Source organism: Salmo salar, chromosome ssa10, assembly GCF_905237065.1.
Source record: "Salmo salar chromosome ssa10, Ssal_v3.1, whole genome shotgun sequence".
NCBI lineage: Eukaryota > Metazoa > Chordata > Actinopteri > Salmoniformes > Salmonidae > Salmo > Salmo salar.
This window is the reverse complement of record NC_059451.1, coordinates 11,820,183-11,839,946: the sequence shown is the minus strand read 5'-3', so window position 1 is coordinate 11,839,946 and position 19,764 is coordinate 11,820,183. Positions and strand designations below refer to the sequence as shown.

General features: G+C 41.4%; 1 protein-coding gene across 5 annotated transcripts in view; it reads left to right on the top strand.

Moving 5' to 3' along the window:
• Positions 1-283: 283 nt before the first annotated feature.
• Positions 284-19,764, top strand: part of LOC101448002 (lysine-specific demethylase 4B) — a 92,340-nt gene continuing 72,859 nt past the window's right edge. For all 5 annotated transcript variants that reach the window (XM_014215844.2, XM_045687322.1, XM_014215843.2 and 2 more), the window contains exon 1: positions 284-436. The gene's annotated coding sequence lies outside the window, so the exon portion shown is untranslated. The remainder of the gene's footprint in view (positions 437-19,764) is intronic.

Sequence of the window (19,764 nt, the reverse complement as noted above, 5' to 3'; positions counted from 1 at the left end):
TTTTGTTTTAAAGGATGCTGCACTTTTCCTAATAACGTGGCTCTATTTCGATCAATTGTACATGTCTTCAGAGAAACACCGTTCAGAGGACTTTTGTACACGTTTATGTAATTCTGTTTTTGGTAAGTTTTGATATTGCAAAATGACGCTTCCTTGAGGTTAACCCCTTCAAAACCGGATGTTGATTCAGCTCTTGCTATTGGTTAATCTGTCCATCTATCAACGACGTCAGCCAAATAAAGCCTTTTAACGTATCCAGTGAATACCTACAAACGTATTCTGGCCAATCATTGAGCTGAAGATTGAGAAGGAGGCGTGAGGCCGAGCTCGTCTGTGTGCAACCAACTAGCTAATGCTCAACGGTAATCGATCGTGTGGATTTTACAAAACGAGAAATCGATTGAGAAAAATAAAGGAAAATAATTTGCTGCGGAAGGTAATATTGAATGATTTGCTTAATTTTTGGGGGATCAAGTGCACTTAGATGCAAATGTTATTTCTGGTGTGATCTAAACAGTTGTAGCTAGCCTAAGCCAGCAGCAGCAATGGTGGTGGTTGTTTTGTTGACTTTTATGGAATGGGGAAGGCAGCCTGCGGACTGTACAGGCTGTCCAAATTCAAATGAACTCATAACCGGCCATTCGACACTTGTTAACGTTTGAGAGTTTACCAACAGCTGACATTTGCGTTTTCTTACACGTAGTGTAAGAACACCAATTTTAGCTAGCATATATAGCTGTAAGAAATGTCAGCTGTGGTTTGCTAGCGCCAGGTAGCTAACGTTAGCTTAGCTTTAATTACATATCTCTGGCACCAAGGTAGCTAGTAATTAGTGCTTACACGAGTGACCCCACACAATCGTTTTTGTTTGATTCATAGCATGTCATATTTTGTTTCTGAACCACTGTTCATTCTGAGTATCGCGTTTGCTAGGTACGTCACGACGGTCATCATACTCGTGCACGCGAGCTATTTCTGCACGTAGCTCCTTTGCGTCTTCCAAGGTAGACGTGCTAGTTATGCTAGCTAACTAACGTTACAAATAACTCGAGTCCATGATACTATTCATGTCTACTTTCAATCTCTTTGATACGTTTGCCAGTTTAGTCCGTGTGCTAATGCTAGCTACAACTTCTAGCTCCTCTAATATGAAGCTAGTTGGCTAGCCAGTCAGAAAACGTTATCGGCTTTAAGCTCCCCAGTTTTTTTCTCCTTTTTATAGCCAGCTGTAAGTGCCTGTGCGTGTCTCCTGTCATACCATACCACATGCAGAATTTAGAAAAGTGTATGAGTGAATTTAAGAACAAGGTTAGTGAGTGCTCTTCAATGTCGTATCTCCATAGTATTTACAATCAAAATGAAGAACAAAATGTGATGTAGGTAATGCATAGTAATAACATCACAAAGAGTTCTAAGAAGTGACAGGATAAAGTGTTTTGATTCTAGATTAAATGTGTTCTAATTAGTGATGCACCGATATGACATTTTTGGCCGATACCAATATTCAATATTTTCCTTGACAAAATGATACTGAAAACTGATATTTCAAATTTTTGTGGGCTTTTTAAGCATTCTAGTATAGTTAACACACACACGGACGCAGCGGTCAAAGGCACTTCATCTCTGTGCAAGAGATGTCACTACAGTCCCTGGTTCGAATCCAGGCTCTATTACATCCGGCCGTGATTGGGAGTCCCATAGGGCGGCACACAATTGGCCCAGCGTCGTCCGGGATTGGCTGGGGTAGGCCATCATTGTAAATAACAATTTGTTCTTATCTGACTTGCCTAGTTAAAAAGGTTACACACACCACACTGACCAAAAAGTTATTTTGTTGGCATTTACGTATGTCCCCATTACCAGTAAAACATAATCAATACCTTTTTCTTTCACTTACTTGCTGTGCTGTTTCGTTGTTCATTTGTTCTGTCATTTCATTCTCAACCAGGATTTCTATGGAACACCGTTTGGGTCTTTGCGTGTCAAAAAATATACTATTTAACACTATTTGACATGTCAAATAAGCTTGTTGACTAATCAGGACCTGAATATGACTGCAAGTCACATAATTAACGCTTTAATAAACATTTTACGTAGATATTACACATGTATTACACGATCACTCGTATTTCATGTCACGACGATTCATCGATACGTATGCTATGATGCTGGTAAAGTTGTCTCGCAGCTTGCTAGCTCATGGATGCAAACAATGTTCTTCCCCAAAAACATAGCAAAACGACATCTGTTTCAGTAGCTATAGTTAACTAGGTAACTATATAGCTAGGTGTCATCTAAAATAACCCTAATTTATAAGACAGTTCTTATTTGATTAATATGGGCTAGGTGGGACGCTTGCGTCCCACCTACTCAACAGCCAGTGTAATCCCGTGGCGCGATATTCAAATACCTCAAATGCAAAAACTTCAATTTTTCAAACATATGACTATTTTACACCATTTTAAAGACAAGACTCTCGTTAATCTAACCACACTGTCCGATTTCAAAAAGGCTTTACAACGAAAGCAAAACATTAGATTGTCAGCAGAGTACCCAGCCAGAAATAATCAGACACCCATTTTTCAAGCTAGCATATAATGTCACATAAACCCAAACCACAGCTAAATGCAGCACTAACCTTTGATGATCTTCATCAGATGACAACCCTAGGACATTATGTTATACAATACATGCATGTTTTGTTCAATCAAGTTCATATTTATATCAAAAACCAGCTTTTTACATTAGCATGTGACTAGCATGTGACTAGCATTCCCACCGAACACTGCCGGTGAATTTACTAAATTACTCACGATAAACGTTCACAAAAAACATAACAATTATTTTAAGAATTATAGATACAGAACTCCTCTATGCACTCGCTATGTCCGATTTTTAAAACAGCTTTTCGGTGAAATTACATTTTGCAATATTCTCAGTAGATAGCCCGGCATCACAGGGCTAGCTATTTAGACACCCAGCAAGTTTAGCACTCACCAAAGTCAGATTTACTATAAGAAAAATGTTATTACCTTTGCTGTTCTTCGTCAGAATGCACTCCCAGGACTTCTACTTCAATAACAAATGTTGGTTCGGTCCCAAATAATCCATTGTTATATCCAAATAGCGGCGTTTTGTTCGTGCGTTCAAGACACTATCCGAAAGGGTAAATAAGGGTGACGAGCATGGCGCATTTCGTGACAAAAAAATTCTAAATATTCCACTTTTTGTACAGCTTTGACAGTGCTACTTTATCTTTTTTGACATGCAAAGACCCAAACGGCATTCATAGTATGCATGTCGGGAAGCTAGTCGGCGAAATCCAACATCACCCACGACCGAGAACGTTTGATTGTCAAGGGCAATGAATTCCATTATCTTGGCTTTAATGGATTTCGCCATTGAGTTGTCTCGCTGAAATTATGTTACTCTTTCAAATGACTACTTGACTTGTTGACTGCTTGATCCACACAGCAGACATTGTGGGCTAGCTTAGGAATGCTGTGTTGCACGTATAGAGCAAAATGTTACATGGCGTCATTGTCATGAACCTACGTTATATAGGTATGCACGTCAGCTTTGACATCGGTTTTGCACATCGGCGTTAGGCTAGACAACAGCCGATACCGATGTTGGCATTTTTAGCTAATATCTGCCGATTCTGGTATGTTCACCGTTATATCCAGCATCCCTAGTTCTAATACAGTTGAAGTCGGAAGTTTACATTCACTTCGGTTGGAGTCATTTACAACTCGTTTTTCAACCACTCCACAGATTTCTTGTTAACAAACTATAGTTTTGGCAAGTCGGTTAGGACATCTACTTTGTGTTTGACACAAATAATTTTCCCAACAATTGTTTAGACAGATTATTTCACTTATAATTCACTGTATCACAATTCCAGTGTGTCAGAAGTTTACATACACTAAGTTGACTGTGCCTTTAAACAGCTTGGAAAATTCCCAGAAAATGATGTCATGGCTTTAGAAGCTTCTGATTGGCTAATTGACATCATTTGAGTCAATTGGAGGTGTACCTGTGGATGTATTTCAAGGCCTACCTTCAAACTCATTGCCACTTTGCTTGACATCATGCAGAAATCAAAAGAAATCAGCCAAGACCTCAACCAAGAAAATTGTAGACCTCCACTACTCTGGTTCATCCTTGGGAGCCATTTCCAAACGCCTACCACGTTCATCTGTACAAACAATAGTATGCAAGTTTAAACACCATGGGACCACGCAGCCATCATACTGCTCAGGAAGGAGACGTGTTCTGTCTCCTAGAGATGAACGTACTTTGGTGCAAAAAGTGTAAATCAATCCCAGAAGAACAGCAAAGGACCTTGTGAAGATGCTGGAGGAAACGGGTACCAAAGTATCTATCCACAGTAAAACGAGTCCTATATTGACATAACCTAAAAGGCCGCTCAGCAAGGAAGAAGCCATTGCTCCAAAACCGCCATAAAAAAGCCAGACTACGGTTTGCAACTGCACATGGGGACAAAGATCATACTTTTTGGAGAAATGTCCTCTGGTCTGATGAAACAAAAATATAACTGTTTGGCCATAATGACCATCGTTACATTTGGAGGGAAAATGGGGCGGCTTGCAAACCGAAGAAAACCATCCCAACCGTGAAGCACGGCGGTGGCAGCATCATGTTGTGGGGGTGCTTTGCTGCAGGAGGGACTGGTGCACTTCACAAAATAGATGGCATCACGAGAAAGGAAAGTTATGTGGATATTTTGAAGCAACATCTCAAGACATCAGTCAGGAAGTTAAAGCTTGGTCGCAAATGGGTCTTCCAAATGGACAATGACCCGAAGCATACTTCCAAAGTTGTGGAAAATGGCTTAAGGACAACAAAGTCAAGGTATTGGAGTGGCCATCACAAAGCCCTGACATCATCCTATAGAAAATTTGTGGGCAGAACTGAAAAAGCGTGTGCGAGCAAGGATGCCTACAAACCTGACTCGGTTACACCAGCTCTGTCAGGAGGAATGGGCCAAAATTCACCCAACTTATTGTGGGAAGCTTGTGGAAGGCTACCTGAAATGTTTGACCGAAGTTAAACAATTTAAAGGCAATGCTACCAAACACTCAATTAGTATATGTAAACTTCTGACCCCCTGGGAATGTGATGAAAGAAAGGAAAACTGAAATAAATAATTCTTTCTCCTATTATTCTGACGTATTACATTCTTAAAACCTCTCTAGGACATATGGGATGGTAGCGTCCCATCTCGCCAACAGCCAGTGAAATAGCAGAGCGCCAAATTCAAAACAACAAAAATCTCATAATTGAAATTTCTCACACATACAAGTATTATACACCATTTTAAAGATAATCTTCTCGTTAATCCAACGACATTGTCCGATTTCAATAAGGCTTTACGGCGAAAGCATAGCCTTAGATTATGTTAGGACAGCACCTAGACAAGAAAAACCACACAGCCATTTTCCAAGCTTTGAGAGGCGTCACAAAAAACAGAAATACAGCTAAAATGAATCACTAACCTTTGATGATCTTCATCAGATGGCACTCATAGGACTTTGTTACACAATACATGTATGTTTTGCTCGATAAAGTTCATATTTATATCCAAAACCCCCATTTTACATTGGCGTGTAATGTTCAGAAATGTTTTGCCTCCAAAACTTCCGGTGAATGAGCACATTAATTTACAGAAATACTCATCATAAACTTTGATAAAAGATACAAGTGTTACGCACATAATTATAGATAAACTTCTCCTTAATGCAACCGCTGTGTCAGATTTCAAAAAAGCTTTACGGCGAAAGCAAACTTTGCAATAATCTGAGTACAGCACTCAGACATCAAAACAATCCATACAGATACCCGCCATTTTGGAGTCAACAGAAGTCACAAATAACATTATAAATATTCACTTACCTTTGATGATCTTCATCAGAATGCACTCCCAGGAATCCCAGTTCCACTATAAATGTTCATTTTGTTCGATAAAGTTCATATTTATGTCCAAGTATCTCCATTTTGTTCGCGCGTTTAGTCCAGCACTCCAAATTCACTAAGCTTGTGAGTTTAGTCCAGACGAAAATTCAAAATAGTTCCATTACAGTTCGTATAAACATGTCAAACGATGTATAGAATCAATCTTTAGGATGTTTTTATCATAAATCTGCAATAATATTCCAACCGGACAATTCCATAGTCTTTAGAATTGAAAGGAAAGGCAGCTCGCTCTCACGGCCGCACGCATGTTTGAGCTCATGCCAATTTTACAGACACATGACTGAATCAGCTCTTATTCTCTTCCCATTCAGAGTAGAAGCCTGAAACAAGGTTCTAAAGACTGTTGACATCTTGTGGAAGCCTTAGAAAGTGCAATATGACCCCACAGACACTGTATACTGGAGAGGCAATCACTTGAAAAACTACAAACCTCAGATTTCCCACTTCCTGGTTGGATTCTTCTCAGGTTTTTTCCTGCCTTGTGATTTCTGTTATACTCACAGACATCATTCAAACAGTTTTAGGAACTTAAGAGTGTTTTCTATCCAAATGTACTAATTATATGCATATTCTAGCTTTTGTGCTTGAGTAGCAGGCATTTTACTTTGGGCATGTTTTTCATCCAAGCTACTCAATACTGCCCCCCTTTCCGAGAGAAGTTAAAATAAAGTGGTGATCCTTACTGACCTAAGACAGGGAATCTTTACTAGGATTAAAGGTCAGGATTTGTGAAAAATTGAGTTTAAATGTATTTGGCTAAGCTGTACGTAAACTTCTGACATCAACTGTAGATACTGTATTCTATTGAATGCCATTCTATTTAACTATTGTTGTTTACATACTATTCTATCCTATGTATCCTACAGACTAAATACAACATTTTCTGTCCATAATGTCTAGAGGTCGACCGATTTATGATTTTTCAACGCCGATACCGATTATTGGAGGACCAAAAAAAAGCCGATACCGAATAATCGGCCGTTTTTATTTATTTAAATTTTATATTTTTTATTTTATTTCTTTCATTTCTTTCAACATTGTTTTTATTTTTTAATTTTAAATATTTTTTTTGGTAATTTTTTTTGTAATAATGATAATTACAACAATACTGAATGAACACTTATTTTAACTTAATATAATACATCAATAAAATCAATTTAGCCTCAAATAAATAATGAAACATGTTCAATTTGGTTTAAATAATGCAAAACAAAGTGTTGGAGAAGAAAGTAAAAGTGCAATATGTGCCATGTAAAAAAGCTAAGGTTTAAATTCCTTGCTCAGAACATGGGAACATATGAAAGCTGGTGGTTCCTTTTAACAAGAGTGTTAAATATTCCCAGGTAAATTTTAGGTTGTAGTTATTATAGGAATTCTAGGACTATTTCTCTCTATACGATTTGTATTTCATATACCTTTGATTATTGGATGTTCTTATAGGCACTTTAGTATTGCCAGTGTAACAGTATAGCTTCCGTCCCTCTCCTTGCTCCTACCTGGGCTCGAACCAGGAACACATCGACAACAGCCACCCTCGAAGCAGCGTTACCCATGTAGAGCAAGGGGAAACAACTACTCCAAGTCTCAGAGCGAGTGACGTTTGAAACACTATTAGCGTGCACCCCGCTAACTAGCTAGCCATTTCACATCGGTTACACCAGCCTAGTCTTGGGAGTTGATAGGCTTGAAGGGGTGGAACGTTCCAACAGGAATCTGTTCCAAAAAACGTAAAGTAAAAGGTTGCCAACCAACAACTCTTACAAAGTAGCAACGCATACAAACCTAGCTAACTAGCTGCCGAATAGGCATCAACTCACCACGTAGCTTATTCTTAATGTTTGTCCATAGGCAACCAGAGTGAGGACAGACATTTTCCAGAATAAACGTGATGAGTGAAAAACGCAATGAAATAGACCACTCCCTATCCGGTATCTTATTCTGCCGCTATACAACTTTGTATGCGTTGTTTTTTGGAAACCTTGTTATTTACGAAGTTTTTGGAACAGATTCCTGTTGGAACGTTCCACAAATTATACCCACCCGGCTTGAAGTCATAAACAGCATGAAACACAGCGAAGAGCTGCTGGCAAAACGCACGAAAGTGCTGTCTGAATGAATGCTTACGAGCCTGCTGGTGCCTATCACCGCTCAGTCAGACTGCTCTATCAAATCATAGACTTAATTATAATATAATAAACACACAGAAATACGAGCCTTAGGTCATTCATATGGTCATATCCGGAAACTATCATCTCGAAAACAAAACGTTTTTTTTCGTTCAGTGAAATACGGAACCGTTCCGTATTTTATCTAACGGGTGGCATCCCTAAGTCTAAATATTCCAGTTACATTGCACAACCTTCAATAATTACGTAAAATTCTGGCAAATTAGTTCGCAACGAGCCAGGCGGCCCAAACTGTTGCATATACCCCGACTCTGCTTGCAATGAACGCTAGAGATGTGACACAATTTCATGTTAGAAGGCAATATTAACTAAATATGCAGGTTTAAAAAATATATACTTGTTTATTGATTTTTAAAGAAAGGCATTGATGTTTATGGTTAGGTACATTGGTGCAACGACAGTGCTTTTTTCGCAAATGCGCTTGTTAAATCAACATCCGTTTGGCGAAATAGGCTATGATTCAATGATAAATTAACAGGCACCGCATCGATTATATGCAACGCAGGACACGTTAGATAAACTAGTAATATCATCAACCATGTGTAGTTAACTAGTGATTATGTTAAGATTGATAGTTTTTTATAAGATAAGTTTAATGCTAGCTAGCAACTTACCTTGGCTTCTTGCTGCCCTCGCGTAACAGGTAGTCAGCCTGCCATGCAGGCTCCTCGAGCATTGGATTGGATTAGTAACCGGAAGGTTGCAAAAACGAATCCCCTCCTGAACAAGGCAGTTAACCCCCGTTCCTAGGCCGTCATTGAAAATAAGAATGTGTTCTTAATCTGACTTGCCTAGTTAAATAAAGGTGTAAAAAAATACAAAATAAATCGGCAAATCGGTGGCCAAAAATACCGATTTGTTATGAAAACTTGAAATCGACCCTAATTAATTGGCCATTCCGATTGATCGGTCATTCAGATTAATCGGCCGACCTCTAATAATGTCTATATATCCCATCATATACAGTACCAGTCCAAAGATTTGACACACCCACTCATTCAATGGTTTTATTTATTAATTTTTTACAATTTTCTACATCGTAGAAAAATAGTGAAGACATCAAAACTATGAAATTACATATGGAATCATGTAGTAACCAAAAATGTGTTAAACAAATCCAAATATACTTTGTTTGATATTCTTCAAATAGCCACCCTTTGCCTTGATGACAGCTTTGCACACGGTTGGCATTTTCTCAACCAGCTTCATGAGGTAGTCACCTGGAATGCATTTCAATTAACAGGTGTGCCTTGTTAATTTGTTGAATTTCTTTCCTTAATGCGTTTGAGCCAATCAGTTTTGTTGTGACAAGGTAGGGGTTGTATACAGAAGATAGCCTTATTTGGTAAAAGACCAAGTCCATATTCTGACAAGAACAGCTCTAATAAGCAAGGAGAAACGAAGGTCAGTCAATGCGGAAAATGTCATTAACTTTGAACGTTTCTTCAAGTGCAGTCGCAAAAACCATCAAGCACGATGATGAAATTGGCTCTCATGAGGACCACCACAGGACAGGAAGTGCATTAGAGTTAACTGCACCTCAGATTACAGCCCAAATTAATGCTTCACAGAGTTCAAGTAACAGACATCTCAACATCAACTGTAAAGAGGAGACTGCGGAAGTCAGGTCTTCATGGTCGAATTGCTGCAAAGAAACCACTACTGAAGGACACCAATAAGAAGAAGAGACTTGCTTGGTCCAAGAAACACGAGCAATGGACATTAGACCGGTGGAAATCTGTCCTTTGGTCTTATGAGTCAAAATGTGAGATTTTTGGTTCCAACCGCCGTGTCTTTGTGAGACGCAGAGTAGGTGAATGGATGATCTCCGTATGTGTGGTTCCCACTGTGAAGCATGGAGGAGGAGGTGTGATGGTGTGGGGGTGCTTTGCTGTTGACACTGTCAGTGATTTATTTAGAACTCAAGGCACACTTAACCAGTATGGCTGCCACAGCATTTTGCAGCGATACACCATCCCATCTGGTTTGCGCTTAGTGGGACTATTATTTGTTTTTAAACTCGACAATGACCCAACACACCTCCAGGCTATGTAAGGGCTATTTGACCAAGGAGAGTGATGGAGTGCTGCATCAGATGACCTGTCCTCCACAGTCACCTGACCTCAACCCAATTGAGATGGTTTGGGATGAGTTGGACCGCAGAGTGATGGAAAAGCAGCCAACAAGTGCTTAGGATATGTGGGAACTCCTTCAAGACTGTTGGAAACACACTCCAGGTGAAGCTGGTTGAGAGAATGCAAAGACTGTACAAAGCTGTCAGGCAAGGGGTGGCTACTTTGAATTATCTCAAATATAAAATATTTTTGGATTTGTTGAACACTTTTTGGTTACTTCATGATTCCATATGTTATTTCATAGTTTTGATGTCTTCAACATTTATTCTACAATATAGAGAATCGTACAAATAAAGAAACCCTTGAATGAGTTGGTGTCCAAACTTTTGACTGGTACTCTTTATTTATAAAAAGAAAATAGCGCAGTAGGTTATCGTGGTAGTTCGACTCTGAGATTGAGTCTGACTAGTAGAAGTTTTGTCTTCTCTTCCCTACCAGTTGAAACTCAAACATAGAAAAACCAACCTAGCTAGTGAACAAAACAATGTAAATAGCAAAGAAACACAAGGACAAAGTCTTTTGTTTCAAGTAAATTAGACCAACTTTTATGCCTGTGTGTAGTCCTTCGAAAAATGCATCTTTCACGTTCGCTCAGCCCCCAGCCAGGCAGTGTTGCAACCCGACGTTGAATAGGCTATATAGTATTCGTAGTTCTTTGACTTTGTGCGATTTTTAATTTACCAGCAATGAAACAAAACGGCAGAAATACTTTGAAAATAGCTACTGCAGCAATGATTTTTACTATTAATGTGATCATACTTGACTGTTTTTATTCACATGCCAACACTGTGGAGCCCTGACCACCCACCAAGTTGGCTGCTGAAATAGACATCTTTACCCGCCAATGCCAAAATCTACCCGCATTTGGCGGGTGTTCATTTTAGGCCCTGCTTGAAAACAGCTGACATCTTGGACGCAGTCTCCAGTTAATATTATACACTATAAATACAACAGTATGTGGACACCCCTTCACATTAGTGGAATCGGCTAGTTCAGCCACATCCGTTGCCGACAGCTTCATAAAATGGAGCACACATTACATTACATTTACATTTAAGTCATTTAGCAGACGCTCTTATCCAGAGCGACTTACAAATTGGTGCATTCACCTTATGATATCCAGTGGAACAACCACTTTACAATAGTGCATCTAAATCTTTTAAGGGGCGGGGTTAGAAGGATTACTTTATCCTATCCTAGGTATTCCTTAAAGAGGTGGGGTTTCAGGTGTCTCCAGAAGGTGGTGATTGACTCCGCTGTCCTGGCGTCGTGACACACAGCCATGCAATCTTCATAGACAAACATTGGCAGTAGCTCAGTGACTTTCAACGTGGCATCATCATAAGATACTGCCTTTCCAACAAGTCAGTTCGTCAAATTTGGGCACCAGCCTCGACGAGCAGGTGTTCACATACTTTTGGTCATGTAGTGTACCATGTGACCTGTGCTAATTATACAAAAGTATGTGGACACCTGCTCGTTGAACATCTCATTTCAAAATCATGGGCATTAATATGGAGTTTGTCACCCTTTTGCTGCTTTAACAGCTTCCACTCTTCTGGGAAGGCTTTCCACTAGATGTTGAAACATTCCTGTGGGAACTTGCTTCCATTCAGCCACAAGAGCATTAGTGAGGTCGGACTGATGTTGTGCGATTAGGCCTGGCTCGCAGTCGGCGTTACAATTCATCCCAAAGGTGTTCGATGGGGTTGAGGTCAGGGCTCTGTGCAGTCCAGTCAAGTTCTTCCACATTGATCTTGACAAACCATTTCTGTATGGACCTCACTTTGTGCACGGGGGCATTGTCATGCTGAAACAGGAAAGGGCCTTCCCCAAACTGTTGCCACAAAGTTAGAAGCATAGAATCGTCTAGAACAGGTGTCGGCAAACTTTTTGGCTCGAGGGCCACATCGGAATTTTGAAATTCAACAGAGGGACGCATTTTTTGGGGGACCAATTGTTTGTTAAAATCAATTTGCGTCGGCCTCCCAAGTGGCGCAGCTGTCTAAGGCACTGCATCGTAGTGCTTGAGGAGTCACTACAGACCCGGGTTCGTTCCCAGGCTGTGTCACAGTTGGCCGTGACTGGGAGACCCATGAGGCGGCACACAATTGGCCCAGCATCGTCTGGGTTAGGAGAGGGTTTGGCAGGCCGAGATTTCCTTGTCCAATCGCGTTCTAGCGACGCCTGTGTCGGGCCGGGCGCATGCACACTGACACGGTTAAGTGGGCATTGTGTCAAGAAGCAGTGCGGCTTGACTGGGTCGTGTTTCGGGGGAGGCATGGCTCTCGACCTTGGCCTCTCCCGAGTCCGTACGGAAGTTGTAGCGATGGGACAAGACTGTAACTACCGATTGGATACCATGAAATTGGGGAGGAAAAAATGGATCAAAAAGGTAAATTATTTTAATTTTGTTTGTCTCGCGGGCCGAATTGAAGGGCCGTACTTTGCCCCCCATTGGTCTAGAATGTCATTGTATGTTCCAGAGTCCAATGGCGGCGAGCTTTACACCCCTCCAGCCGACGCTTGGAGTTTCGCATTGTGGTCTTAGGCATGTTTCTTCTGCTCGGGTCATTGAAACCAATTTCATCAAGCTCCCGACAAACAGTTATTGTGCTGACGTTGCTTCCAGAAGCAGTTTGGAACTCGGTAGTGAGTGTTGTAACCGAGGACAGACTATTTTGATGCGCGTCAGCTCTCGGCGGTCCCGTTCTGTGAGCTTGTGTGACCTACCACTTCGCAGCTGAGTCGTTGTTGCTCCTAGATGTTTCCACTTCACAATAACAGCACATGCAGTTGACCGGGGCAGCTCTAGCAGGGCAGAAATTTGACGTACTGACTTGTTGGAAAGGTGGCATCCTATGACGGTGCCACATTGAAATTGTCACTGAGCTCTTCAGTATGGGCCATTCTGCTGACAATATTTGTCTATGGAGATTGCATGGCTGTGTGTTCGATTTTTATCGAACACACAGCAACGGGTGTGGCTGAAATGGCAGAATCCACTAATTTGAAAGGGTGTCCACATACTTGTAATGTAGCTAGCTGCTTCTCTGAACACGCGTGTGAATAAAAGACGGACACCACAAACATGTTGTCCCTGAAAAATACTGTCGGTTGCAAACGTGTTAAAACAGTAAGTCTATATTTGTGAAGTTATGTTGATGTGATATCAAAGTAGAGGGCTTTATGTTTCTAGAACCATACACAATAGCGGAGGTGCATATAGATGGTATCCCCCATGCACTTACCACAAATTCCACATTTTGCTAAATTCGCCATATTGTACATTGCTATCGGTTACTCTATTTGTGTATGATCATTAGCTCCCGACGCCACATACATTAGCCAGCCTAATCTCGGGAGTTGATAGGCTTGAAGTCATAAACAGCGCTGTGCTTGAAGCATTGCGAAGAGCTGCTGGCAAACGCAGGAAAGTGCTGTTTGAATGAATGCTTACGAGCCTGCTGCTGCCTACCACCGCTCAGTCAGACTGCTCTATGAAATCATAGACTTAATTATAATATAATAACACACAGAAATACGAGCCTTAGGTCATTAATATGGTCAAATCTGGAAACTATCATTTCGAAAAACAAAACGTTTATTCTTTCAGTGAAATATGGAACCGTTCCGTATTTTATCTAACGGGTGGCATCCATAAGTCTAAATATTGCTGTTACATTGCACAACCTTCAATGTTATGTCATAGTTATGTAAAATTCTGCCAAATTATTTCGCAACGAGCCAGGCGGCCCAAACTGTTGCATATACCCTGACTCTGCGTGCAATGAACGCAAGAGAAGTGACACAATTTCCATAGTTAATATTGCCTGCTAACATTAATTTCTTTTAACTAAATATGCAGGTTTCAAAAAATATATACTACTGTGTACTAATAAAGGCATTGATGTTTATGGTTAGGTACATTCATGCAACGATTGGGGAAGTTGGCTGACTTTGTTAGGAAGAAATGGTCTTCACACAGTTTGCAACGAGCCAGGCGGCCCAAACTGCTGCATGTAACGTTACCCTGACTCTGTTGCACAGAATGCAAGAGAAGTGAAACAATTTCCCTAGTTAAAAGAAATTCATGTTAGCAGGCAATATTAACTAATTATGCAGGTTTAAAAATATATACTTGTGTATTGATTTTAAGAAAGGCGTTTGGCGAAGTAGGCTGCGATTCAATAAATTAACAGGCACCGCATCGATTTTTTTTTTTTTGCAACGCAGGACAAGCTAGATAAACTAGTAATATCATCACCCATGTGTAGATAACTAGTGATTATGTTAAGATTGATAGTTTTTTATAAGATAAGTTTAATGCTAGCTAGCACCTTACTTTGGCTCGTTGCTGCACTCGCATAACAGGTAGTCAGCCTGCCACGCAGTCTCCACGTGGAGTGCAATGTCATCGGCCATAATCGGTGTCCAAAAATGCCGATTACCGATTGTTATGAAAACTTGAAATCCACCCTAATTAATCGGCCATTCCGATTAATCGGTCGACCTCTATATCTATATATATATATATATATATATAAAAAAAATAAAGGGAACACTTAAACAACACAATGTAACTCCAAGTCAATCACACTTCTGTGAAATCACACTGTCCCCTTAGGAAGCAACATCGATTGACTATAAATGTCACATGCTGTTGTGCAAATGGAATAGACAACAGGTGGAAATGATAGGCAATTAGCTAGACACCCCCAATAAAGGAGTGGTTCTGCAGGTGGGGACCACAGACAACTTCTCAGTTCCTATGCTTCCTGGCTGATGTTTTGGTCACTTTTGAATGCTGGCGGTGCTTTCACTCTAGTGGTAGCATGAGACGGAGTCTACAACCCACACAAGTGGCTCAGGTAGTGCAGCTCATCCAGGATGGCACATCAATGCGAGCTGTGGCAAGAAGGTTTGCTGTGTCTGTCAGCGTAGTGTCCAGAGCATGGAGGCGCTACCAGGAGACAGACCAGTACATCAGGAGACGTGGAGGAGGCCGTAGGAGGGCAATAACCCAGCAGCAGGACCGCTACCTCCGCCTTTGTGCAAGGAGGAGCAGGAGAAGCACTGCCAGAGCCCTGCAAAATGACCTCCAGCAGGCCACAAATGTGCATGTGTCTGCTCAAACGGTCAGAAACAGACTCCATGAGGATGGTATGAGGGCCCGACGTCCACAGGTGGGGGTTGTGCTTACAGCCCAACACCGTGCAGGATCTTTGGCATTTGCCAGAGAACACCAAGATTGGCAAATTCACCACTGGCGCCCTGTGCTCTTCACAGATGAAAGCAGGTTCACACTGAGCACATGTGACAGACGTGACAGAGTCTGGAGACGCCGTGGAGAACGTTCTGCTGCCTGCAACATCCTCCAACATGACCGGTTTGGCGGTGGGTCAGTCATGGTGTGGGGTGGCATTTCTTTGGGGGGCCGCACAGCCCTCCATGTGCTCGCCAGAGGAAGCCTGACTGCCATTAGGTACCGAGATGAGATCCTCAGACCCCTTGTGAGACCATATGCTGGTGCGGTTGGCCCTGGGTTCCTCCTAATGCAAGACAATGCTAGACCTCATGTGGCTGAAGTGTGTCAGCAGCGCCTGCGAGAGGAAGGCATTGATGCTATGGACTGGCCCGCCCGTTCCCCAGACCTGAATCCAATTGAGCACATCTGGGACATCATGTCTCGCTCCATCCACTAACGCCACGTTGCACCACAGACTGTCCAGGAGTTGGCGGATGCTTTAGTCCAGGTCTGGGAGGAGATCCCTCAGGAGACCATCCGCCACCTCATCAGGAGCATGCCCAGGCATTGTAGGGAGGTCATACAGGCACGTGGAGGCCACACACACTACTGAGCCTCATTTTGACTTGTTTTAAGGACATTACATCAAAGTTGGATCAGCCTGTAGTGTGGTTTTCCACTTTAATTTTGAGTGTGACTCCAAATCCAGACCTCCATGGGTTGATAAATTGGATTTCCATTGATTATTTTTGTGTGATTTTGTTGTCCGCACATTCAACTATGTAAAGAAAAAAGTATTTAATAAGATTATTTCTTTCATTCAGATCTAGGATGTGTTGTTTAAGTGTTCCCTTTATTTTTTTGGAGCTATATATTATATATTCTATATATATATCTCGCCATTGTATATATTCTCGAATAATATAATATCCATCATCATGAACTGTCTTACACCACCTGAACTCTAAATATATAAGCTTATTTTACTCCATTGTTTGAACCCCAGATTGCCCCCAAACCATCAAACAGGCAAAGCGTCAACACAGGATTAATATTGAATCCTACTACACCTGCTCTGAAGCTTGTCGAATGTGGCAAGGCTTGAAAACTGTTACGGACGACAAAAGGAAAACCCAGTTGCGAGCTGCCCAGTGACGGGAGCCTACCAGACAAGCTAAATGCCTTTTTATGCTCGCTTTGAAGCAAGCAACACTGAAGCATGCATGAGAGCACCAGCTGTTCTGGACGACTGTGTGATAACGTTCTCCGTAGTCGATGTGAGCAATACCTTTATACAGGTCAACATTCACAAAGCCACCCGTAACACTCACGTCGGTGAGCGACCCTGGGACTTAACACCTCCCTCTGCAACTGGATCCTGGACTTCCTGACGGGCCGCCCCCCAGGTGGTAAGGGTAGGCAACAACACGTCTACCACGCTGATCCTCAACACTGGGGCCCCTTGAGGGTGAGTGCTTAGTCCCCTCCTGTACTCCTTGTTCATCCACAACTGCATGGTCAAACACGACTCCAACACCATCATTAAGTTTGCTGACTACACAACAGTGAAAGGCCTGATTACTGACAACGATGAGACAGCCTATAGGGAGATCAGAGACCTGGCAGGGTTGTGCCAGGACAACAACCTCTCCCTCAATGTGAGCAAGACAAAGGAGCTGATTGTGGACTACAGGAAAAGGCGGGCCAAACAGGCCCCCATTAACATCGGTGTGGCTGTAGTGGAGCGAGTTGAGAGTTTCTTGGTGTCCAAATTCACCAAGACAGTCGTGAAGAGGGCACAACACCTTTTCCCCCTCAGGAGACTGAAAAGATTTGACATGGGTCCCCAGAACCTGTACCCCCGCACATTGACTCGGTACTGGTAACCCCTGTATATAGCCTCGTTATTGTACTTTTTATTATTTTCTACTTTAGTTTATTTGGTAGATTTTTTTTTTACCTCTTTCTTGAACTGCATTGTTAGTTAAGGGTTTGTAAGTAAGCATTTCACATTAAGGACTACACCTGTTGTATTCGGCCCATGTGACAAATAAAGTTTGATTTGATATGTGCTCATATTCATCAGATTAGATTTTAAAACTAGGCCTAATTTGTGAAGTCAGTAGGCTAACCACCCACCTATCCCAACACCATCTGAGCCTTCAAAATAATATTGGGCAAATAATTCCTAGGTGTCAAGTGTTCAGATTCAGTAATAATGTCATGAACGGACTAGGGATGAGTATGAGTAATCGAGTACTCGAATGGACGTCAAAACCCCATCTTTAACCAGAGATCACCTTTTTTTTCATATACTGTAAAAGTATTTAGTCAATTTTGTCTTGAAGACGACGTTAATTTGCTTTGACTCTAGTGTTTCATTTGTACAGTGAGGGGAAAAAAGTATTTGATCCCCTGCTGATTTTGTACGTTTGCCCACTGACAAAGAAATGATCAGTCTATAATTTTAATGGTACATTTATTTGAACAGTGAGAGACAGAATAACAACAACAAAAAATCCAGTAAAACGCATGTCAAAAATGTTATAAAGTGATTAGCATTTTAGTGAGGGAAATACGTATTTGACCCCCTCTCAATCAGAAAGATTTCTGGCTCCCAGGTGTCTTTTATACAGGTAACGAGCTGAGATTAGGAGCACACTCTTAAAGGGAGTGCTCCTAATCTCAGTTTGTTACCTGTATAAAAGACACCTGTCCACAGAAGCAATCAATCAATCAGATTCCAAACTCTCCATGGCCAAGACCAAAGAGCTCTCCAAGGATGTCAGGGACAACAAGACCTGGAATGGGCAACAAGACCATCGCCAAGCAGCTTGGTGAGAAGGTGACAACCGTTGGTGCGATTATTCACAAATGGAAGAAACACAAAAGAACTGTCAATATCCCTCGGCCTGGGGCTCCATGCAAGATCTCACCTCGTGGAGTTGCAATGATTATGACAACGGTGAGGAATCAGCCCAGCACTACACGGGAAGATCTTGTCAATGATCTCAAGGCAGCTGGGACCATAGTCACCAAGAAAACAATTGGTAACACACTACGCCGTGAAGGACTGAAATCCTGCAGCGCCCGCAAGGTCCCCCTGCTCAAGAAAGCACATTAAGGTCCTGGAGTGGCCAATCCCATAGAAAATCTGTGGAGGGAGCTGAAGGTTCGAGTTGCTAAACTACAGCCTCAAACTTAATGACTTGGAGAAGATCTGCAAAGAGGAGTGGGACAAAATCCCTCCTGAGATGTGTGCAAACCTGGTGGCCAACTACAAGAAACGTCGGACCTCTGATTGCCAACAAGGGTTTTGCCACCAAGTACTAAGTCATGTTTTGCAGAGGGGTCAAATACTTATTTCCCTCATTAAAATGCAAATCATTTTATAACTTTTTTGACATGCATTTTTCTGGATTTATTTTGTTGTTATTCTGTCTCTCACTGTTCAAATAAACCTACCATTAAAATTATAGATTGATAATTTTTTTTCTGTGGACAGGTGTCTTATACAGGTAACAAACTGAGATTAGGAGCACTCCCTTTAAGAGTGTGCTCCTAAGCTCAGCTCGTTACCTGTATAAAAGACACCTGGGAGCCAGAAATCTTTCTGATTGAGAGAGGGTCAAATACTTATTTCCCTCATTAAAATGCTAATCACTTTATAACATTTTTGACATGTGTTTTACTGGATTTTTTGTTGTTATTCTGTCTCTCACTGTTAAAATAAACTTACCATTAAAATTATAGACGGATCATTTATTTGTCAGTGGGCAAATGTACAAAATCAGCAGGGGATCAAATACTTTTTCCCCCTCACTGTATGTGCATCCTTTCAAGTACACCCTTCTCATTAACCTGTGGTGAGTTATTCACAATTTTCGATGAACAAATTAGGTTTTATATGTAAGATGGTTAAATAAAGAGCAAAAGTATTGATTATTATGGTCCTATAAGAGCTCTTTGTCACTTCCCACGAGCCTGGGTTGTGACAAAAACTCACACTCATTCTTATGTTTAATAAATGTATCGTATTTATTAAACATGTGTGTGACAGGCTTACAATGATGGCAAAAACAACATTTGAGAGTGCGCTGACCCTGGTGCTAGAGGGGGTACGCAGCTGGAGGTTGAATGTTTGAAGGGGTACGGGACTATAAAAGTTTGGGAACCACTGATGTAAGGAGATCAGTCA